Source organism: Malaclemys terrapin, chromosome 17, assembly GCF_027887155.1.
Source record: "Malaclemys terrapin pileata isolate rMalTer1 chromosome 17, rMalTer1.hap1, whole genome shotgun sequence".
Classification (NCBI taxonomy): Eukaryota; Metazoa; Chordata; order Testudines; family Emydidae; genus Malaclemys; species Malaclemys terrapin.
Window position 1 is genome coordinate 27,066,675 of NC_071521.1, and position 23,477 is coordinate 27,090,151.

Genomic DNA, 23,477 nt, shown 5'->3' on the forward strand with positions numbered 1-23,477 from the left:
AGCCTATGGACAACACAGCTCCTAAAGGTACGTTTGTTCTGTGCTTATCCCCTATGTACCAGCAGGACTGGACAGCATTTCTCACTGTGATGTGGGGAGCAGGTCCTGGGTACTAAGGGTCTGAAGAAGCTCTCAAGGACTAATTTTTTAAAATAATTGTTTTCAATGAATTGGGAGAAAACATACAATCACTGCGGATAAGATTGGGGGGTGACAAAATACAGGCAGAGTGGTAATTCCTGATGGCGAGAGGGCAGTGATATACAGCGATCTGGCTCATTTGGCCAGCTGGACCCATTGAAAGAAAACAAGTTTGAGCAGAGCCCAATGCAAGGTCCTATGCGTGGCAACAAGGCTCACCGGCCACACCTCCAGAATGGGGATGTGTATCCAGGAAAGCAGTGACTCTGAAAAGGATTTAGGGGCCAGAGTGGAGAAGCCACTCAACATGAGCTCCCAGTGTGATGCTGTGGTGAACAGGGCTAAAGCCATCATTAGACGAAGGAGCAGAGCCGTGAGTAGGATAGGGAGGTGACACAGCAGCAGTGAGACTGCTATTGGAATACTGCCTTCAGTGTTGGTGTCCTCCTTTGAAAAAGATGGTCCTAGAAATTGGAGCTGGGGCAGCAAAGAGCCACCAGTTCTGAGGGCTGGAGAAAAATACCTTCTAGTGAGCTATTGAAAGAGCTCAACCTGTTTAGCTTATCAAAAGAAGATTGAAGGGGACTTCATTGAAGTGTTGAAGTGCCTTAATGGAGAGAAAATACTGCGTATTAAAGGGCTCTCTAGTCTAGCAGAGAAAGGCAGAACAAGCCCCAGTGGTTGGAAGGTGAAAAGAGACAAATTCCTATGACAAATAAGGCACAAATATTGAACAGCGAGGATGATTGAACACAGGAAGAAGCTACCAAGGAAAGTGGTGGATTCTCCATCTCTTGATGTCATTAGTAAAGACTAGATGCCTTTCCGGAATGTGTTTGCCCCAAAAGTAGCTATTGTGGTAGACAGGAGGCCTGTGATATGCAGGGGGTCAGATTAGATGCTCTAACTGTCTCTTCTGGCCATAAAGTCTACTCATTTCTGAGAAACCGAGTGTAGCATTGGGAGCAGCTTGTGATGTTTTACTGTCTAGCCGGCTTGCTTCCTAGAATGAACACTCATTGAGCGGGGTGATCCACAGGGAGTAGCTCAAACCTCCAAAGTGCCTGCCCTGTGGCAGGACATTAGCACTGCAGGGGAGGGGTGGGTGTGGCAGTGACATCACAAAGGCGTTTTGTAGGACCTCAGCCTATTGGCCAAAGGTGCTGGGGAGGTGGTGACCTCACAGAGGGATGCTGACATCAGCCAGGCAGGACAGGGGCCCAGGGCCAGGGAAACCTCAGAAACCCCTGTGGCTTTGCTTCAGCAAGTCTCCTTCTCGAGGTCTCTCTTTGAGGACTGAGAGGGTATTAGGGGTCACGTACGTGAGCGCCAGGAGGAACCTCTTTTGAGTTTTCTCCTTTCTTTTTCCTGATTTCAATAGAAAACTGACGTCCCTGTTTAGAAGGTAAGAGCCTCAGAGAGGTTTGGAACCTGTTCAGTCTGATGCATCTGGCGCCAGCTGAATTTTAAGCATGGAAAACACTAGCTTAAGGTGGTCGAATTTTATTCCCCTCCTGGGATTTTGTCCCTTAGAATCACTGGGGACATTAGGGTTTGTCCTTTTTGTTTTACCTTTTCCTCCATCCCTCCCTCCTTTCTTTTCATCTCTTACTTCTTTTGTCCTTTCCCTGTTCCCCTCCCACCACCAGAAGGGGTGTGTGTGTGTCGTGGGGGGTGCTCTGCAGTGGGAACAGGGACAATTCTCCAACTTTGGGCAGTCGAGAGCCTGGGTGAGATTAGGGGCGTTAAAGGCCTTTGTGAAGGAGAAAGGGGAGTTTCACGGTGTTGAGCACCAAGGAATTGTAAACTTTGCTAAAACATCTAGTCTGCAGAAACCAGAAATGGTCGGGGCCACATTGTAACCATTGTCTTTTTTAAAGCCCATTGAGGGATGTGAGTCCCACCTTTTTAGGTATCTGGGGTGCTGGGAGAAGAGAAGAGGTGCCTGTCTCCATTTTATGGCCTCAACAAACTAAGTGCTGTGCCCCAGTTCTCGTCAGAGATCCCTGAAAAAGAACGTCTTCCCATGCATTAACATACCTGGAAAGATACTGGAACTCCTTATTAAACAATCAATTTGTCAGCACCTACAGGACAATTTGGTTCTTAGGTCTAGTGAGCATGGACTTGTCAAGAACAAATCATTCCAAACCAATCCTAGCTCCTTCTTTGGCAGGGTTACGGGCCTAGTGGAGGTGGGTAAACAGTAGATGTGATCCATCTTGGTGTTAATAAGGACATTCTCACAAACAAACTAGGGAGATGTGGTCTAGATGCAATTAGTATAATATGTGTGCACAGATGGTTGCAAGCCCGTACTCCAACAGCCCAGAACTAAACACTCCTCCTCCTGGGCAGTGCGCTCCGACCTCTAATGGTCAGATGCTGCTTAGCACTGTCAGAGCAGCTTTTGCTGGGGGATTCTCCCAGCACTTTCCAATAGTGGGAAAGTATGAAATCCCCATTTGACTGCTGGGGACAGAGCCTAGCGCGGGGAGCAACTTACCCAAAGTCCCACAGGTCAATAGGAAACCAGCAATGGAACCCAGGAGTCCTGACTCCCAGTTCCCTGCTCCAATCACTCCAGCGGAGCACACTCCCTCTCAAAGCAGGGGGACCGGACATGAGGGACTGGTTGTAATTGCCAGCTGTGGGAGGGAGTGTGCAGCAGTGGTTAGTGAAGGGGCCTGGAAATAAGGACTGCTGGGTCCCATCCCTGGCTCTGACACTTGGTGTGACCCTGAGCCAGTAGCTTCCCCGCCCCAGGCCTGGTTCTCATCAGTGGGGTTGGGGTCACACCCCTACAGCCCAGGGGGGTTGGGAGGCTCCAGGAAGGTGTGTAAAGTGCCGGGATGTCAGGATCCCGGAGGCGCTGTCACCCCCGCACTAGGCCAGTGTTCTGCACCCCCGGCTGCTGGCCGAGTTTCTCTGTCCCTTGGCAATAAGACAGACTCTTGTTTTCACAGCCAGTCGATTACCCAGTGCTATCACATTGCCTGCTGGCTGGGCAGGGTAACTCCTCAGGTCACCACCACCCTCTCCAGACTGCCTTGGCTTTGGGGAGTGAGGAGAAGGGCGAGGGATGACACTGAACATCCTCCATCCATCGCTCCGTCAGCAGAGCAAGTGAGTGGCATTAGGGTTCCCCGTTGGCGTCCCCTGTCTGTCTGGGGAGAGGCAGAAAGAGGGGGAAAGAATCTCTCCCAAAGGAGATTGGATTTGCAAACCGCCCCCAGGAGCCCCTCGCTCTCAGACTGGGGAGGGGTTTCTCCAGAGCCTTCTCCAGTGTGTTTGGAAAGGTCCCAGCAATGGGGCTCCCAGTCCTTCCCTTGTGGGAGACCGTTCCCCAGGCTGAGCGTCTCTGAGCTGGGCCAGACCCTGTGAGCTGCTGAGCATGGAAATCAATGGGAAAGGCAGGGGTCCTGGCCTTGCTCTGCCTCGGGACTTTGACGTGGGGAATGGTTTCCCAGGAGAATTCCGGACTCCTGGGTTCTGTTCCTTCTCTAGCCTGGGGGGGAGTGAGCCTGGGACGGCAGGAGAGAGCTGCTTGTCCAAAGTGACTGAGCCCAGTGATGGAAAAGGAGGAGCGGGGGAGATTCTGGGGTCTCACCAGTGCTTCCCAGAAACCCCACTTCCCATCCTGTGGCAGGTGTAGCCCCAGTTTCCCTAACTCTGACCCATGGCTCTCCCTTGCTTTCAGGATCTGCCTTGGGTCTTGCCCGACCTCCTGGACGCCATGCTGGGGAACCTGCTGGCAGAGTCCCCAGACACCGACAGGCTCCAGTACATCTTGGAGCTCAGCCCGATGAGAGGGGTGGGGGCAATTTTACCTTCACTATTAGATCCATTTTCCAGTCTGTCCTCCTAGCCGGGCCCCCAGTGGGCATCCTTGGTCAGGGCAGTCAGTGCAATGCCTCCTTTCCCCACAGCACATTAACTACTGGATCTTGTCCAGGGTGCCGCGAGAGAGAGCCAGGGCCGTTAAGAGCAGCACGGCCCTGCTCAGATCCACCATCACCCTCCCTGAGTTTGAGATAAGTGACCTCTGACCCCAGCTTCCTGACTCCAGGCATAGGTGATCTGGCTCCGACGGGCTGTAGGATCTGCTGCTGCAGGGGCTGTGGGTTAGGAGTGTTCCTCTTGGGGAGGCAGAGTCAGAGCAGAGAGTGAGCCTGGCTTGAGTCAAGTTCTTCTTGTCCTAGTTAAGTGGTGACTCTGGGCTTTTAACGGGACTGTGCTCCAGGTTCATGCCTCCCTGTCATCCTGGAGCAGCTGGGGAAGAATGTCCTCATGGAGGGCCCTGCCCACTGCCCTGTGCTCCAGGCTTCCTTGGGGGCAGAGGAAATTAAGGGTCTGGCTCTAGCTCCTATCCTCTAGCATCTCCTGCAGAGGGGCTGAGGGGAAGGAGAGTCCTGGCCCGGGGGGACTGGGAGCTGACAGGAAAATGCTGATGGAGTCCCCTCTCCCTCTCCCGTCTATTAGAACTCAGCGGAATTCCCCAGGATGGGTCACCACATGGCACAGCTAGCTCTGTCCGTCAGTGACCCAGCCAAGGACATCAGCCGGCAGACCAAGGAGGGGGGTTACTGGCTCTACCAGCTGCTGCTGCACCAGAGGGGTAAGGAACCCAGCTGGGAAATGGCACCTGCTAGAAGAGTGAGACTGGGACCCCAGCCAATTTCTCTCAGACTGACCCCGGCTGGAGGATGAGTCTCTCTATCTCTTTCTGTGTTCCACACCACGCCCTGCAATTCTGTTGGGCCGGGCACGCAGCGAGGACTCGGCCCACTGTGCAGCCACCAATGGGATTGGAAGGACACAAGCCCTGCAACCAGAAGGACAAATGTGTGTGTGTCTCTCTCCCTGTCACCTACTCCCTCCTGGGGGAAACCCAGCAGCTGATGGGGGACAAGGTGAGCAACTGCATTAGACTCAGGAGATTGGGGCGGGGCCCAGGCCTCATTCCCATCCTGTGGCCATTCGCTGGCCTGGCACAAGGAGCCTGGTGGGGAATGAAAGGGAGAGCAGGTGCGCCTGGGAAGGGAGATGAATTCACCTCCATGAGCAGGAGCGACCCAGCTTGTCCCCGGAGAAGCTCCACTCAGCTCTTTAGCCAGGCTAATTAATGACAGGCTTTGCCTCTTCCCAGACTTATGTTCTTAGGACAGGGTGCTATCGCTCTTGGGAAGGGCAGGAGAGTCCCCCAAGTGCCCTCTGCGAGACTCTCCTGTCCCACAGGGCCACATCCAATTCTTAGTGGTCTGGTGTCTGTGTCACCCGAGCCACCACCCAGAGTTGCTCCCATCACTGGCAGCCTGGGAGGCCAAGGACTGAGGGGTGATGGCGTCTGACCAGGCGGGGCTGAGGCACATGGGCAGGGGACGCTTGTCCTGCTGCTGGCAAGGCTGGACCCGTTCTGGAGAGAAAAGGAGGATTCAGTCAGCAGTAGGGTTACCATGTCTAATGAATAAAAAAAGAGGACCCTCCCCGGGCCCTGGCCCCGCCCATTTCCCCACCCCCTAGCCCCGCCCCAACTCCACCCCCTCCCCACCCTAACTCAGCCCCCTCCTCCCTCCCTCTCCCAGCCATGGGGAAAGGGCTGCCCCAGCGCTACCGGCTTCACGGTTTGCCGGGCAGCCCCCAGACCCTGCGCCCCTGGCCGGCGCTTCCCCAGAGCAGCTGGAGCCCGGGAAGGGAAATGCCTGGCCCGTGGCTCGGGGTCCGGAGGCAGTGGGGGCTACCCGAAGCCGGTAGCACTGGCTTGGGCAGCTCGGCTCTTAAAGTCTGAGAGGGGAGGAGCGGAGCAGAGCAGCCGCGGGAGGGGAAGTGCCCGGCCGGCATTTTCCCGGACATGTTTGGCTTTTCGGCAATTCCCCCCGGACGGGGGTTTGATTGCCGAAAAGCAGGACATGTCCGGGAAAAAACGGACGTATTGTAACCCTAGTCAGCAGGGGCTGCCGATCCGTCCCATTCACCAGGGCTGCCATCCTGCGGCTTCAGCATTAGTGGCTGGGGTGACTTGGGGAAAGGTCTCAACCTCCTCACATCCCACTTCACTGCTGCCAGAATCCCTCCTGCCCCCCTCGCTACAGTCCCCTCCCTACCCAACCTGGGTGGGGCTGGAGGAGAGGGGTCTGAGAACTTGAGCTGTGGATTGGAGGTGGAACAGCTGTCAGGGGCACTGAGGGGGAAGTGGCAGGAGCTCCCCGTACAAGGAGGGGGGTTGCCACTGGAGGTCACTAGGAAGGACAACAAGACTCCATCCTGGGGGTCAGGAGGGGGAATCCATCCCTCAGAGGTGGGCAGGGGCTGGGTGGAAATGCTGCTGGTTCCAGGGGCCGTTAATCCCCCCTGATTCCTCGGAGGCGTCTGAGTCTCAGACAGGTTCTCGTTCCCTTGCAGCATGAGGACGTCATGGCCAATGTGATGCGCCAGCTCCGTATCATGCGGCACTTGCGCCAGGTGCCCGAGGCGCTGCAGGGCCTGTGCCTCTGAGGCCACCAGCAACTCCCTCTCCCTGCTGCAGGTACTGCTCTGGCTCACTGTAAATCTGGAGCTAGTGGAAGGGGAAATGGAGCCCCCTGGCACTCACAGAAAGCTGATTACAGAATGAGCCCGAACTGAGAGGCACCATATACGCCCCCCTAAAGAGCCAGACTTCAGTGGTGATACACCCCAGCTGGGGTAGCAACAGGATTGAGAACGAGGTAGGAAGTTCAGAGCAGCAAGGAAAGCCTGGAGGGGAACTTGAGAAGAGAGTTTGGAAAAGTGCAGCAAAGAGAAAGGTGCAGACCTAGCTGTTGGGTCCAGGGCCCTGAGCTGCTATCAATGTCAGGGTGGGACTGGGTTCCCCTACCGGCCCCAGAGGAGGCGGCGTACACGCACCTGGAGAGGGTTCCCAAGCCTAGCAACGGGGCTACAGGCTGAGCAAGTGCCCCAGCGATGGCAGAAGGACTTCTGTCTGTGGAAAGACCACTTTGGACTTTTAGTGTGAGGTAAGCTGGGCCCCAGAAGGGTGGACTAAAGGTGGTGACCTGGCCGGAGTTACCAGGCAGAGAAACTGCCGTGGTGCTGGAGCGACCATGGATGGGGGACGCTAGCCCAGCGAGAGGGCTGTGATGCCATGCCTGGCCGCCGGGGGGCACCTAACGATGAGTAGATTCATTTATGATTGGCATAGTTGGCAGGATTGAGTTCCCCCTGTGATCCGTGAGGGAAGTCTTGGTTGCTGAAGGAATCATAGAATATCAGGGTTGGAAGGGACCTCCGGAGGTCATCTAGTCCAACCCCCTGCTGAAAGCAGGACCAATCCCCAGACAGTTTTTTGCCCTGATCCCTAAATGGCCCCCTCAAGGATTGAGCTCACAACCCCGGGTTTAGCAGGCCAATGCTCAAACCACTGAGCAGGTGTATCAATGGACCAAGCTGGTCGCTGGATTTCCCACTTCAGTTCCAGGGACTGGCTAAGCAGCCAAAGCAGATCTAGTGGTTTCTCCAGCAGCTCCTAGAAAACCAACAGACGCAGAAGGAAGTGCAGGTGGAGCTACAGACGCAGCAGCAGCAATACCTGTGAGGGATCCTGCAAAGAGAAATCAACCCAGGGTCTGCTATGCCCATGGACAAAAAGAGCAGAGAAGGAGAGCATGCCTGGGCTGTGCTGAGAAGGTTAGCCCAGGGAGAAGGGCCTGAGAAAGTGTACAAGCGTGGCCTAATGCCAAGATGGGAGCAAGAGTTCTTTGTTTTGGGGGCAGAGAAGCAGGCCATATCAAAAGACACGGCCTGCTTAGGAAATTGCTGAGTGGCTGAACGAGGGGCCAGGGCCCTAAGAAGTTAGAAAGAAAGGAGAAGGTGTCCTCTGACACAAACCCCCATGAGGCAGGCAAGGTGGAGGTGGCTGGGGTGGCCATGGACCTTGCAGACCCTCCACCAACACACCCTGTCGGGTGCTGCAGGGAGATGAAGGACGAAATGATTGGCCCAGAGATGAAGCAGACTGGAGGAGGGACAAACACAAGGGTGGAGCAGTCCATGGTGGGTTCTCAGACCCTGACCGAAAAGGTTTTGGCATATGCAGCGGCAGTAGCAAAAAGGCAACAGAAGACGCTAAAGGCTTCAGAAGAGGCTCTGCAAGCAGCTGTTCATGAGACTGAGTGGCTGCAGGAAGAGCGTCGGGATACTGCAGAAGAGAAGGTTTGCCCCGAGCGAGCTGGCAGTGGAGCTGCAGACACTGCGCACAGGCTGTACAAGCGCGCAGCCGGTGACAGCGATGAGATGAGGAGGGATGAAGCTTGGAGAAGAATAGAACTTGCCCCCGCGTGGGCCAGGTTCTAAGGAGGAAGGTATATAACGGGGGGCTTGGCCTGTGGGCTATAAAGCCTGGAGCTAGGCCAAATGGATTACAGAGTGAGCTCCAGCTGAGGGGAAACCAGGGGAAACCGCAACAAAGGTACAGGAGCAGGCCTAGCTGTTCGGTACAGGGCCTTGGGGCAGAACCTAGAATCCAGGGTAGGACTGGTTCTCCCACGGTCTCTAAGGAAGGGGATGTACAGGGCCATAGAAAGGGCTACCAAGGCCAGCAAGGGCAGGCCGAGCCAAAGTCAGGCTGAGGAAAAGCCCCCAAGGGACAGAGGATCTTGTTTCAGTTAAAGACATTTTTTGACTTTTCGTTTGGGATGAGCGCGACCCAGGAAGGAGTGGGACTAAAAGATGGTCGCCTGGCCGAAGGGCTGAGTTCCCAGCCAAACACCTGCTGGCGAGCGTGCTAGCCCAAGAAATCTGTGACCCCGGGCCTTGAAGGAAGGGGCACCTATCGGTGAGTGAACTCTGTTACAAGCCTGCTTCCATTGTGGAAACAGCCTGGTATTGGAGAGTGGTGGGGATGGCCTGTGGGCGAGGATGGCTGGAGGGGTCATACAGGAGGGGCAGCAGCGTCCAGTGAGGAGATCAGGGAACGGGTTGTTTGCAGTCCTGCCAGTGAGCAGTAACGTGATCCTGGCCAGGTCACTCTCCCACCTGCTGCCTCACTTTCTCTATCTTTGAAATGGGGATCATCCCGACCCACATTAAGAAAGGGTTTGATCCTCTGCTCTTGCTTCCCAAATCCCTGCCCTCCTTGCCCCACACAGGCCTCTGCCCTGTTGCTCAAACTCCCATGCACATGTTAGTGCCTGTGTCACCCCCACAACTGCAAGGTCTCATGTACAGTCTCCTGCCAGCAAACTGAAGCTGCCACTAGATCCAGAATAGGAATCGCAGTTCCTGTGCGCTGCCCTGAATGGAGTCTAGACCCTGGGCCTGGGGAAGGCCAACGCTCACATCCAGGTAGATCATCAACCTACTCCTCTGTCCCAGGAGCAGGAAGGCCTCTGGTTCGTGCTCCCTTCGGTAGCTGGAGCTGCTGAGTTGGGAGTGTGGTGGGCAGAGATGGGAACAGGCCATAGGATGAACCAAGTGTAAGGGGGAGACTCCCTGTGTGTGGGAGATGATGTTGCCCCTCTGTGGGGAATCCCTTCCTTGCAGACGTTGGGCATTGGGTGCTGGACTCTGCCAGGAAGCCCAGCTCCCATCCCTAGCAGCTTGGCTGTTCCCTACACTGCTGTGCACCAGGCCCTCTGCAGAGAGCTGCTCTGGGCAAGGACTACAGAGCCTGCTGTCATCCTGGCAGGTGTCACCACAGGTTCCATAATCCTGACCCCTGGTCTCCCTCCGCTGGCAGGCTCTGAGCAAGGCCTGCCCAGAGAACATGGATGACGAGCTCTCGATCCTGCTGACAGCACCCCCCAGCACAGACAAACTCCAGCACATCTTGGAGGTGAGCAGAATGGGGAGGGGCAGCAGGGGTTTTACCTTAGCCCTGGGGACTCCTAGAAAGAAGAGACTGGAAAATCCATGTTTCTATTGGATCCTTCCGAGTATACATTCGTGATATAAACTCACTGGGTGACCTTGGGGTAACTCACTTCCCCCTTACGGCATCAGTCTTCTCCACTATCAAATCTACACTGGGGAAGAAGGACAGAAGCCCCGACAATCACCTTCACCTCTGGGTGTCTGGTCCTGGGAGCCGAAACCAACAGGACTATCTGCCCCATCTCCTAAACTGCCCTGTCTTTCCCTCCTAGGGCCTTGTCCTTAGTGCTCAGCCTGGCCCCTTCCCAGCTTGTCCCTGACCTTTAAAGGACGCTCCAAGCCCCTCCCATGCCTGCTTCCCTTGGGGTCTCTCTCCTGGCTGAGCACAGGATGCCCTTCTATCTCTCAGCAGGCCTGGGTCCTAGTCACAGGCTGCGTCTTGTCACGTGACCCCCACACTTATTCCCTTCCCCCTAGGGAGTTGCATCACCTGGGCCAGGTGCGGTTGAGCTCCAACCCCTTTCCTGGCCGTCTCACCCTGGGACAGGTTGAAATTGGAAACCTGTGGGTAACAGTAACTCTTTGCTCGCAAAGGTGCTGAAGACACAATGGAAGAGGAAATCCTTTGGCCTGGATTGAAATTATTCTGACTGAAAGTGAATGAGAGAAAATAGGTTCAGAGTTCTCTTCCTAGCAGCAGAAAATGTAGTGATTGATAGAGGTTCAGGTCAGAAAGGACCATTATGTGCATCTAGTCGCCCCTCCTGTATAACTCAGGGCCTAGAATGTCACCAAGTGGTTCCTTCAGCCAACCATAGCATGGGACTGAGCCAGAGCACGTCTTTTGGAACGACATCCACATGCAGGAGAGCCAGCTGGCTACCAGAAAATCTCTCTTCTGCAGTGACGTGGGGTTAAGGGACACGGCGGAAAAGACATGGCGGCTGTGACTAAACTTAGAGCAGGGTGGGAAACCAAGACACAGTTGGGACCTGTCTACACTACAGGTCTGTCGTGAATTTGTAATCTGCTGACCCCCACATGTTGTTCAGAGCCTATGGACAACACAGCTCCTAAAGTGTGTTTGTTCTGTGCTTATCCCGTAAGTACCAGCAGGGCTGGACGGCCTTTCTCACTGTGCTGTGGGGAGCAGGTCCTGGGTACTAAGGGCAGAACAAGACCCAATGCCTGGAAGGTGAAAAGAGACAAATTCCTATGACAAATAAGGCACAAATATTCAACAGCAAGGATGATTGACCACAGGAAGAAGCTACCATGGAAAGTGGTGGATTCTCCATCTCTTGATGGCATTTAAGAAAGACTAGATGCCTTTCTGGAATGTGTTTGCCCCAAAAGTAGCTATTGTGGTAGACAGGAGGCCTGTGATATGCAGGGGGTCAGATTAGATGCTCTAACGGTCTCTTCTGCCCATAAAGTCTACTCATTTCTGAGAAACCGAGTGTAGCATTGGGAGCAGCCTCTGCTTATTAAACAATCAGTTTGTCAGCACCTGCAGGACAATTTGGTTCTTAGGACTAGTGAGCATGGACTTGTCAAGAACAAATCATTCCAGACCAATCCTAGATCCTTCTTTGGCAGGGTTAGGGGCCTAGTGGAGGTGGGTAAACAGTAGATGTGATCTATCTTGGTGTTAATAAGGCTTTTGACACAGTCCCATAGGACATTCTCACAAGCAAACAGATGCTGCTTAGCACTGTCAGAGCAGCTTTTGCTGGGGGATTCTCCCAGCACTTTCCAATAGTGGGAAAGTATGAAATCCCCATTTGAATGCTGGGGACAGAGCCTAGAGGGGGCAACAACTTACCCCAAGTCCCACAGGTCAATAGGAAATCAGCAATGGAACCCAGGAGTCCTGACTCCCAGTTCCCTGCTCCAATCACTCCAGCGGAGCACACTCCCTCTCAAAGCAGGGGGAGCAGACATGAGGGCCTGGATCTAATTGCCAGCTGTGGGAGGGAGTGTGCAGCAGTGGTTAGTGAAGGGGCCTGGAAATAAGGACTGCTGGGTCTATTGGAGAGTGTCACTAGGAGCAGTGCATAAGGTGAGGTGTCCTATCATGTTTACTCAGAGCAGATTAGGACATAATAGAATGGCTGAAATAGTTTATTTTATTTGTATTGTATTATTTTGCAATTGTTAAGAGCAGCAACTACTTAGCTCAGACTGAAGCATCTTATCTAATTTTTGAGATCTAAGTGTCTCCTCTTTGAGTGCCACGAGACAATTTAACACATTGTGACAAAGAATTTTCATTGCCACTTGTTATGATTTCAAGAAACAAACTGGTTTAGTTTGAATAGGATTTTTGGTCAGGAACGGTTTCAATGAAATTTCCCCACCATCTCGATTCCTGGGCTCTATCTCTGCCTTTCGGGACGTGGGGCAGGGGTTGCTGTCTGTTAGAACAGGAGTCTGATTTGGATAGGGATAGAGACCTCTTCAATGTTTTTAATGAAGTAAATACTAATGGGAATTGTGTGATCATGGGAGACTTTAACTTCCCAGATATAGACCGGAGGACAAGTGCTAGTAATATAATAGGGCTCAGATTATCCTAGATGTGATAGCTGATGAATTCCTTCACCAAGTAGTTGCTGAACCAACAAGAGGGGATGCCATTTTAGATTTGGTTTTGGTGAGTAGTGAGGATCTCTTAGAAGAAATGGTTGTAGGGGACAGCCTTGGTTTGAGCGATCATGAGCTAATTCAGTTTAAACTAAATGGAAGGGTAAACAAAAATAGATCTGTGACTAGGGTTTTTGATTTCAAAAGGGTTAACTTTAAAAAATTAAGGAAATTAGTTAGGGAAGTGGATTGGACTGAAGAACTTGTGGAACAGATGGATCAGACTGAACAGGTTCCAAACCTCTCGGAGGCTCTTACCTTCTAAACAGGGACGTCTGTTTTCTAGTAAAATCAGGAAAAAGGAGAAAACTCAAAAGAGGTTCCTCCTGGCGCTCACATATGTGACCCCTAATACTCTCTCAGTCCTCAAAGAGAGACCTCGAGAAGGAGACTTGCTGAAGGAAAGCTACAGGGGACTCAGAGGTTTCCCTGGCCCTGGGCCCCTGTCCTGCCTGGCTGATGTCAGCATCTCTCTGTGAGGTCACCACCTCCCAAGCACCTTTGACCAATAGGCTGAGGTTCTGCAAAAGGCCTTTGTGATGTCACTGTCACACCCACCCCTCCCCTGCAGTGCTAATGTTCTGCCGCAGGCCAGACCCTTTGGAGGTTTGAGCTACTCTCTGTGGATCACCCCGCTCAATGAGTGTTCATTCTAGGAAGCAAGCCAGCTAGACAGTAAAACAGCAGAGGCTGCTCCCAATGCTACACTCAGTTTCTCAGAAATGAGTAGACTTTATGGGCAGAAGAGACAGTTAGAGCATCTAATCTGACCCCCTGCATATCACAGGTCTTTCTGCACCATATGGGGCAGGCAGAGCTCTGCCTGGGCGCAGGGGGAATGGGATGGGGGTAGATCAAGGAAAGGGGGGAGGGGAATGGGTGACAGTGAAAGAGCTCCTGTCCCAGATGAAGGAATTTGGGGGCAGAGGAAAGGACCCTGCTCCACAGAGAGGGGAGAGGGTTTCTTTGAGTGCCAGGGGGCTCCATTTCCCCTTCCACTAGCTCCCCATTTACAGAGAGCCAGAGCAGTACCTGCAGCAAAGAGCGGGAGTTGCTCATGGCCTCAGAGGCACAGGCCCTGCAGCGCCTCGGGCACCTGGCGCAATTGCCGCATGATACGGAGCTGGCGCATCACATTGGCCGTGACGTCCTCCTGCTGCAAGGGAACGAGAACCTGTCTGAGACTCAGACGCCTCCGAGGAATCAGGGGGGATTAACGGCCCCTGGAACCAGCAGCATTTCCACCCAGCCCCTGCCCACCTCTGAGGGATGGATTCCCCCTCCTGACCCCCAGGATGGAGTCTTGTTGTCCTTCCTAGTGACCTCCAGTGGCAACCCCCCTCCTTGTACGGGGAGCTCCTGCCACTTCCCCCTCAGTGCCCCTGACAGCTGTTCCACCTCCAATCCACAGCTCAAGTTCTCAGACCCCTCTCCTCCAGCCCCACCCAGGTTGGGTAGGGAGGGGACTGTAGCGGGGGGGCAGGAGGGATTCTGGCAGCAGTGAAGTAGGATGTGGGGAGGTTGAGACCTTTCCCCAAGTCACCCCAGCCACTAATGCTGAAGCCAGAGGATGGCAGCCCTGGTGAATGGGACGGATCGGCAGCCCCTGCTGACTAGGGTTACCATACGTCTGGTTTTTCCCCGGACATGTCCTGCTTTTCGGCAATCAAACCCCCGTCCGGGGGGAATTGCCGAAAAGCCAAACGTGTCCGGGAAAATGCCGGTTGGGCACTTCCCCTCCTGCAGCTGCTCTGCTCCGCTCCTCCCTCTCAGACTTTAAGAGCCGAGCTGCCCGAGCCAGCGCTACCGGCTTCAGGCAGCACCCCCCTGCCTCTGGACCCCCAGCTGCCGGCCAGGCACTTCCCTTCCCGGGCTCCAGCTGAGCTGCTCCGCTCCTCCCCTCTCAGACTTTAATAGTCGAGCTGCCCGAGCCAGCGCTACCGGCTTCGGGCAGCCCCCCCTGCCTCCGGACCCCGAGCCGCTGGCCAGGATCTTCCCTTCCCGGTTCCAGCTGCTCTGCTCCGGCGGCTCGGGGGAAGCGCCGGCCGGGGGCGCAGGGTCTGGGGGCTGCCCGGCAAACCGTGAAGCCGGTAGCGCTGGGGCATCCCTTTCCCCATGGCTGGGAGTGGGAGGGAGGAGGGGGCGGAGTTAGGGCAGGGAAGGGGCGGAGTTGGGGCGGGGCTAGGGATGGGGAAATGGGCGGGGCCAGCGCCCGTGGAGGGTCCTCTTTTTTTATTTATTAGACATGGTAACCCTACTGCTGACTGAATCCTCCTGTTCTCTCCAGAACGGGTCCAGCCTTGCCAGCAGCAGGACAAGCGTCCCCTGCCCATGTGCCTCACCCCTGCCTGGTCAGACGCCATCACCCGTCAGTACTTGGCCTCCCAGGCTGCCAGTGATGGGAGCAACTCTGGGTGGTGGCTCGGGTGACACAGACACCAGACCACTAGGAATTGGGTGCGGCCCTGTGGGACAGGAGAGTCTCGCAGAGGGCACTTGGGGGACTCTCCTGCCCTTCCCAAGAGCGATAGCACCCTGTCCTAAGAACATAAGTCTGGGATGAGGCAAAGCTTGTCATTAATTACCCTGGCTAAAGAGCTGGGTGGAGCTGCTCCGGGGACAAGCTGGCTCGCTCCTGCTCATGGAGGTGAATTCATCTCCCTTCCCAGGAGCACCTGCTCTCCCTTTCATTCCCCACCAGGCGCCTTGTGCCAGGCCAGCGAATGGCCACAGGATGGGAATGAGGCCTGGGCCCCGCCCCAATCTCCTGAGTCTAATGCAGCTGCTCACCTTGTCCCCCATCAGCTGCTGGGTTTCCCCCAGGAGGGAGTAGGTGACAGGGAGAGAGAGACACACACACATTTGTCCTTCTGGTTGCAGGGCTTGTGTCCTTCCAATCCCATTGGTGGCTTCACAGTGGGCAGAGTCCTCGCTGCGTGCCCGGCCCAACAGAATTGCAGGGCGTGGTGTGGAACACAGAAAGAGATAGAGAGACTCATCCTCCAGCCGGGGTCAGTCTGAGAGAAATTGGCTGGGGTCCCAGTCTCACTCTTCTAGCAGGTGCCATTTCCCAGCTGGGTTCCTTACCCCTCTGGTGCAGCAGCAGCTGGTAGAGCCGGTAAACCCCCTCCCTGGCCTGCAAGCTGATGTCCTTGGCTGGGTCACTGACGGACAGAGCTAGCTGTGCCATGTGGTGACCCATCCTGGGGAATTCCGCTGAGTTCTAATGGACGGGAGAGGGAGAGGGGACTCCATCAGCATTTTCCTGTCAGCTCCCAGTACCCCCCGGGCCAGGACTCTCCTTCCCCTCAGCCCCTCTGCAGGAGATGCTAGAGGATAGGAGCTAGAGCCAGACCCTTAATTTCCTCTGCCCCCAAGGAAGCCTGGAGCACAGGGCTGTGGGCAGGGCCCTCCATGAGGACATGCTTCCCCAGCTGCTCCAGGATGACAGGGAGGCATGAACCTGGAGCACAGTCCCCTTAAAAGCCCAGAGTCACCACTTAACTAGGACAAGAAGAACTTGACTCAAGCCAGGCTCACTCTCTGCTCTGACTCTGCCTCCCCAAGAGGAACATTCCTAACCCACAACCCCTGCAGCAGCAGATCCTACAGCCCGTCGGAGCCAGCCCACCTACCCCTGGAGTCAGGAAGCTGGGGTCAGAGGGCACTTACGTCAAACTCAGGGAGGGTGATGGTGGATCTGAGCAGGGCCGTGCTGCTCTTAACGGCCCTGGCTCTCTCTCGCGGCACCCTGGACACGATCCAGTAGTTAATGTGCTGTGGAGAAAGGAGGCATTGCACTGACTGCCCTGACCAAGGATGCCCACTGGGGGCCCGGCTAGGAGGACAGACTGGAAAATGGATCTAAGAGTGAAGGTAAAATTGCCCCCACCCCTCTCATCGGGCTCAGCTCCAAGATGTACTGGAGCCTGTCGGTGTCTGGGGACTCTGCCAGCAGGTTCCCCAGCATGGTGTCCAGGAGGTCTGGCAAGACCCTAGGCAGATCCTGAAAGCATGGGAGAGCCATGGGTCAGAGTTAGGGAAACTGGGGCTACACCTGCCACAGGATGGGAAGACAGGTCTCTGGGAAGCACTGGTGAGACCCCAAACACATATCCTGGCCTCTCTCATTCACATCCCACTGCAGGCAATTAGCAAGGATTCATGGCAGGATGACAGCTGGCTCTTCTATCCATGACTTTAGCATGATTTACCTGCACTTGGGTGGTGTCCTTCTCCATGCCTAGGGTGAAGGCGTGCAGGGCAACTTGGAGGAGGTGGGTCTCCAGCTCTGGCTCCAGGGCAGGCGTCATGGTGCTGGCAAGAGAGAGGAGCCGATATTAGACTGTGCAGTGCGGGGATGGGACTGGCACCAACACGCAGGTGAAACTGCGGCAAAATAGGCACAGGCTGGCAAGAATGGAAACAGAGGCACCGAGCCAGGGTGATAAGGCCAAGGTTTCTCAGACAGACAGTGGCAGGGCAGGAATAGCACCTGTTCCCTGGACCCTGCTGCCCATCCTGTATCTGATCCTGGGAGTGAGCCTCTCCCCAAAGCCGTTGCAATGTTACTGGAGTGAAAAGAACAGCCCAGCCAGGAGAGAGTGACCCTTCCCCGTACCTCTGCCAGAGGAGCCACCCTTGGGCGGTGACCTGGGAGTGGGAGGGGCAGTGACTCCCAGCCCTGGGCCTGAGCAGCACTGGGGTTAGGGGAACCGGGCCGGAGGGTCTCGGTACCTGAGGTTGCCCACAGCAATCAGGGAGTTAGCGAGGACGGCGCCGGGTGGAGAGTTATCAGGCAGCTCCTCAATGAGCTCCTGTGAGACCCAAAGGAGACAAAGGAGCGTGTGAGATTCGGGCCTCACTGACACTTCCCAGTGAGGAGATTACACAGCCAGGGCCCCACACAGACAGCAGGATCCCCCCACCTGCCTCCCGCTCCTCCGATTCCTGCCCAATAGTGACCACTCTCCGAATTTCTCCCGTCTCTTCGCCCCGACCATTTCTGGTTTCTGCAGACTAGATGTTTTAGCAAAGTTTAGAATTCCTTGGTGCTCAACACCGTGAAACTCCCCTTTCTCCTTCACAAAGGGCTTTAACGCCCCTTATCTCACCCAGGCTCTCGACTGCCCAAAGTTGGAGAATTGTCCCTGTTCCCACTGCAGAGCACCTCCGACGACACACACACAGAGTCCTCCTGGTGGTGGGAGGGGAACAGAGGAAAGGACAGAAGATGTAAGAGATGAAGAGAAAGGAGGGAGGGATGGAGGAAAAGGTAAAACAAAAAGGACAAACCCTAATGTCCCCAGTGATTCTAAGAGACAAAATCCCAGGTGGGGAATAAAATTCGACCACCTTAAGCTAGTGTTTTCCATGCCTAGAATTCAGCTGGCGCCGGATGCATCAGACTGAACAGGTTCCAAACCTCTCGGAGGCTCTTACCTTCTAAACAGGGACGTCTGTTTTCTAGTAAAATCAGGAAAAAGAAAAGAGAAAACTCAAAAGAGGTTCCTCCTGGCGCTCATGTACGTGAACCTAAATACTCTCTCAGTCCTCAAAGAGAGACCTCGAGAAGGAGACTTGCTGAAGCAAAGCTACAGGGGACTCTGAGGTTTCCCTGGCCCTGCGCCCCTGTCCTGCCTGGTTGATGTCAGCATCTCTCTGTGAGGTCACCACCTCCCCAGCACCTTTGGCCAATAGGTTCTGCAAAAGGCCTTTGTGATGTCACTGCCACACCCACCCCTCCCCTGCAGTGCTAATGTCCTGCCACAGGGCAGACACTTTGGAGGTTTGAGCTACACAAAGAGGAGACACTCAAAAATTAGATGAGATGTTTCAGTCTGAGCTAAGTAGTTGCTGCTCTTAACAATTGCAACATAATAAAATACAAATAAAATAGACTATTTCAGCCATTTTATTATGTCATAATCTGATCTGAGTAAACATGATAGGACACCTCATCTTATGCACTGCTCCTAGTGACACTCTCCAATAGATCCCCATCCTCCACCCGCCGGGAGGTAGGTAGGGGCCGATTGTTATCCCTACTTGAAAGAGGGAGAAGCTAAGGCTGAGAAAGGAGAATTGACTTGTCTTAGGTCACACAGCCAGTCCGTGGCAGAGTTGGGAATAGGACCCAAGAGCCCTGATTTTCAAACTAACCATCGGATCTTCAATTTCAGACATTGAATGACCTGAATAAAGTGCTCTCAAGTGAGTTCCAGACCAGCAAGAGTTCATAGTAATTATTCAGCAAGTATTTTAGGAGAACTGGAATGGTAGAGAAAATAATGAACTGCAGAGAAGCAGCAAAATTTGTCGAACATATGACTGGTTATGACTATTTACTCGGTCTTAAAAGAAAACACCAGGGACCTGAGTCTCCTCCCTGTCAATAACCCCCTGCTCAGCCAATCAGGGTAGAGACCAAGGTGCGGGAGGATGAGGGTTCTCACCAGAGAGCCCAAAGGATGGCCCAGGTCACCGCTGGGGATCACTGTCTGAGCACTATTTCAGCCCCACATTTTTCGGTGGACCTCCCACAATGAGAGTTGTAGAGTACCCCCCACGACACACACACAGGGCAGACCCTTTGGAGGTTTGAGCTACTCCCTGTGGATCACCCCGCTCAATGAGTGTTCATTCTAGGAACTAAGCCGGCTAGACAGTAAAACATCACGAGTTGCTCCCAATGCTACACTCGGTTTCTCAGAAATGAGTAGACTTTATGGGCAGAAGAGACAGTTAGAGCATCTAATCTGACCCCCTGCATATCACAGGCCTCCTGTCTACCACAATAGCTACTTTTGGGGCAAACACATTCCGGAAAGGCATCTAGTCTTTATTAATGACATCAAGAGATGGAGAATCCACCACTTTCCTTGGTAGATTCTTCCTGTGTTCAATCATCCTCGCTGTTGAATATTTGTGCCTTATTTGTCATAGGAATTTGTCTCTTTTCACCTTCCAGCCATTGGGTCTTGTTCTGCCTTTCTCTGCTCGTTTAAAGAGCCCTTTAATACCCAATATTTTCTCTCCATTAAGGCATTTCAACACTTCAGTGAAGTCACCTTTCAATCTTATTTTGATAAGCTAAACAGGTTGAGCTCTTTCAATAGCTCACTAGAAGGCATTTTTCTCCAGCCCTCAGAACATTTGGTGGCTCTTTGCTGCCCCAGCTCCAATTTCTAGGACCATCTTTTTCAAAGGAGGACACCAAGACTGGAGGCAGTATTCCAATAGCAGTCTCACTGCTGCTGTGTCACCTCCCTATCCTACTCACGGCTCTGCTCCTTCGTCTAATGATGGCTTTAGCCCTGTTCACCACAGCATCACACTGGGAGCTCATGTTGAGTGGATTTTCCTCTATGGCCCCTAAATCCTTTTCAGAGTCACTGCTTTCCTGGATACACATCCCCATTCTGGAGGTGTGGCCGGCGTGCCTTGTTGCCACGTATAGGACCTTGCATTGGGCTCTGCTCAAACTTGTTTTCTTTGAATGGGTCCAGCTGGCCGAATGATCCAGATCGCTATGTATCACTGCCCTCTCCCCATCAGAAATTACCACTCTGCCTGTATTTTGTCACCCCCCAATCTTATCCGCAGTGATTGTATGTTTTCTCCCAAGTCATTGATAACAATTATTTTAAAAAATTAGTCCTTGAGAGCTTCTTCAGACCCTTAGTACCAAGGACCTGCTCCCCACATCACAGTAAGAAATGCTGTCCAGCCCTGCTGGTACATAGTGGATAAGCACAGAACAAATGTACCTTTAGGAGCTGTGTTGTCCATAGGCTCTGAACAACATGTGGGGGTCAGCAGATTACAAACGCACGACAGACCTGTAGTGTAGACAGGTCCCAACTGTGTCTTGGTTTCCCACCCTGTAAAATGGGGAGAACAAACAAAACCTTGATTAGCTCCATTTGATAGCTGGGGAAACCGAGGAACCCAGCGGTGCAGAGACTCGCTCATGGTCCCAAAGCCAGGAATAGAAAACAGCAGATCTGATAGCCAGGCCTGGGACCTAACCCTGGTTTTCCTGGCCTTGCTGCTCTAAGTTTAGTCACAGCCTCCATTTCTTTTCCCCCGTGTCCCGTAACCCCACGTCACTGCAGAAGAGAGATTTTCTGGTAGCCAGCTGACTCTCCTGCATGTGGATGTCGTTCCAAAAGATGTGCTCTGGCTCAGTCCCATGCTATGGTTGGCTGAAGGAACCACTTGGTCACATTCTAGGCCCTGAGTTATACAGGTGGGGCGATTAGAAGCACATAATGGTCCTTTCTGACCTGAACCTCTATCAATCGCTACATTTTCTGCTGCTAGGAAGAGAACTCTGGACCTATTTTCTCTCATTCACTTTCAGTCGGAATAATTTCAATCCAGGTCAAAGGATTTCCTCTTCCATTGTGTCTTCAGCACCTTTGGGAGCAACCAGTTACTGTTACCCACAGGTTTCCAGTTTCAACCTCTCCCAGGGTGAGATGGCCAGGAAAGGGGTTGGAGCTCAACTGCACCTGACCCAGGTGATGCAGGTCCCTAGGGTGAAGGGAATAAGTGTGGGGGTCACGTGACAAGACGCAGCCTGTGACTAGGACCCAGGCCTGCTGAGAGATAGAAGGGCAGCCTGTGCTCAGCCAGGAGAGAGACCCCAAGGGAAGCAGGCATGGGAGGGGCTTGGAGCGTCCTTTAAAGGTCAGGGACAAGCTGGGAAGGGGCCAGGCCGAGCACTAAGGACAAGGCCCTAGGAGGGAAAGACAGGGCAGTTTAGGAGATGGGGCACATAGTCCAGTTGGTTTCGGCTCCCAGGACCAGACACCCAGAGGTGAAGGTGATTGTCAGGGCTTCTGTCCTTCTTCCCCAGTGTAGATTTGATAGTGGAGAAGACTGATGCCGTAAGGGGGAAGTGAGTTACCCCAAGGTCACCCAGTGAGTTTATATCACAAATGCATAGTTGGAAGGATCCAATAGAAACATGGATTTTCCAGTCTCTTCTTTCTAGGAGTCCCCAGGGCTAAGGTAAAACCTCCCCATTCTGCTCACCTCCAAGATGTGCTGGAGTTTGTCTGTGCTGGGGGGTGCTGTCAGCAGGATCGAGAGCTCGTCATCCATGTTCTCTGGGCAGACCTTGCTCAGAGCCTGCCAGCGGAGGGCGACCAGGGGTCAGGAGCCTGCATTAGCACCGGTGTGCCATTGACCAGGAGCTGGCTGAGGTAAGCGCCGCCTGGCCGGAGCTCGCACCCAGAAACCCTGCCCCAGGTCGGAACCCCCTCCCACACCCAAATTCCCTCCCAGACCTCACACCCGGCACCCCAACCCCCTGCCCCAGGTCGGAACCCCCTCCTGTACCCTAATCCCTCCCAGACCCCACACCCCCACCCCAATCCCCTACCCCAGCCCTGATCCCCTCCCGCACCCAAACTCCCTCCTAGAGTCCGCACCCTAACCCTCTGCCCCAGCCCGGATCCCCCTCTGGCACCCCAAACCCCTAATCTCCAGCCCAGTCCCAGTGCCCACATCTCCACCGGAGCCCTCACCCCTCCCTGCACTCCAGCCCCAGCCCAGTGAAAGTGAGTGAGGGTGTGAGAGTGAGCGACTGAGGGAGCTGGGCTGGGCTGGAGTGAGTGGGGGTGGGGCCTTGGGGAAGGGCATGAAAGGGGTTGGGTCAAGGGCGTTTGGTTTTGTGCAAGTAGAAAGTTGACAACCCTACTTAAGGACCTTTGAAAAGCAGCCTCCTTAGCACCACTCCTGATACCAGGGGCCAAGGCGCCCCCGGACATGAGAACCACAATAGGCCAGAGCAAAACGCTGCGTTAGAAATCGGAGCTCAGGCTGCCAAGCGAACGATAGCTGACAGACAGGAGATGCAGGAATTAAGGTTGTGCCTTCAGCCAGCAACTGGTGTTCATCCGTTTGCACCACACACACACCTGTAGGCAGGGCCACTATTTCCTTGTCTGTCTGCCTGTGTAGCACGGTCCTTACTGTGCCTTGGTCCTTACTGTGCCCATCACCGTGGTGTCTGAGTGGCAAACCAAGGGTTCGACGTGTGCATATGAAACTGCCTGACTGGAAGGACGTGGTTTGGTGTGGATCAGTGACTGCTGGGGCGATTGGTGGCAGAAGGCTCTGAGGGCCTGGCTCATTCCGACCTGGCTCATTCCAATGGCTTCTACAGCTGAGAGCAGCCCAGTCTCCTGCCTGGGTCCGACGCAAACCAGGAAGTACAGGACCACGGTTAATAAGAGCAGCTCAAAAGATCATTTTTGCTGAGCTCAGCCCTGCACAGATTTCCAGCTTAGGTTTGCATTTTCAGCAAAAGTTCTTGTTGATTATTTTCTCCCAACCCCCTTCTGCCTCCATAATAGCCAGCCACCCCGTCAGTCGCATCCTGGGGCGCTCCAGGGACAGCGTGTGTGCGTGTATGTGTATGTCTGTATATATATGTATGTGTACATGTGCGTATGTATGTGTGTACGTGTATGTGCACATGAGTGTGTGCACATGTGAGTGTGCGTGTGTATGTGTGTACATGTACCCCAGTCAGATGTATACATCTGGATTTCCTTTGAAAGAATTTTCAAATTGAGCTGATCAAATGCAATGGCAAAGCACCCAATTCCTCTGCCCCCCAACTGCCTTCGCTGCTTTAACGTACAACCTGCTCCGCTGGCACCTCTGACTCCTGAAAGCCCTAACGCTCCAGGGGAGCAGGCCGTGCCCTGCCCTGCCCTGGCTGCCCCAGGTGTTACCTCGGAGGGAATCGTTCCAGATTCCAATGGGTGGCAGGTCCAGGGAAGAGCCTTATCTGGGGGGAGGCTGTACCAGACCCGCCCGACCCA

General features: G+C 54.1%; 1 long non-coding RNA gene across 1 annotated transcript; it reads right to left on the reverse strand.

Annotated features, from left to right (window-relative positions):
* Positions 1 to 15,563: 15,563 nt before the first annotated feature.
* Positions 15,564 to 17,841, reverse strand: LOC128825350 (uncharacterized). The gene is made up of 3 exons (XR_008442653.1): positions 17,374 to 17,841; positions 16,309 to 16,953; positions 15,564 to 15,859 (listed from the first exon to the last, which is right to left on the reverse strand). It is a non-coding gene; the product is annotated as an uncharacterized LOC128825350 (long non-coding RNA).
* Positions 17,842 to 23,477: the final 5,636 nt, after the last annotated feature.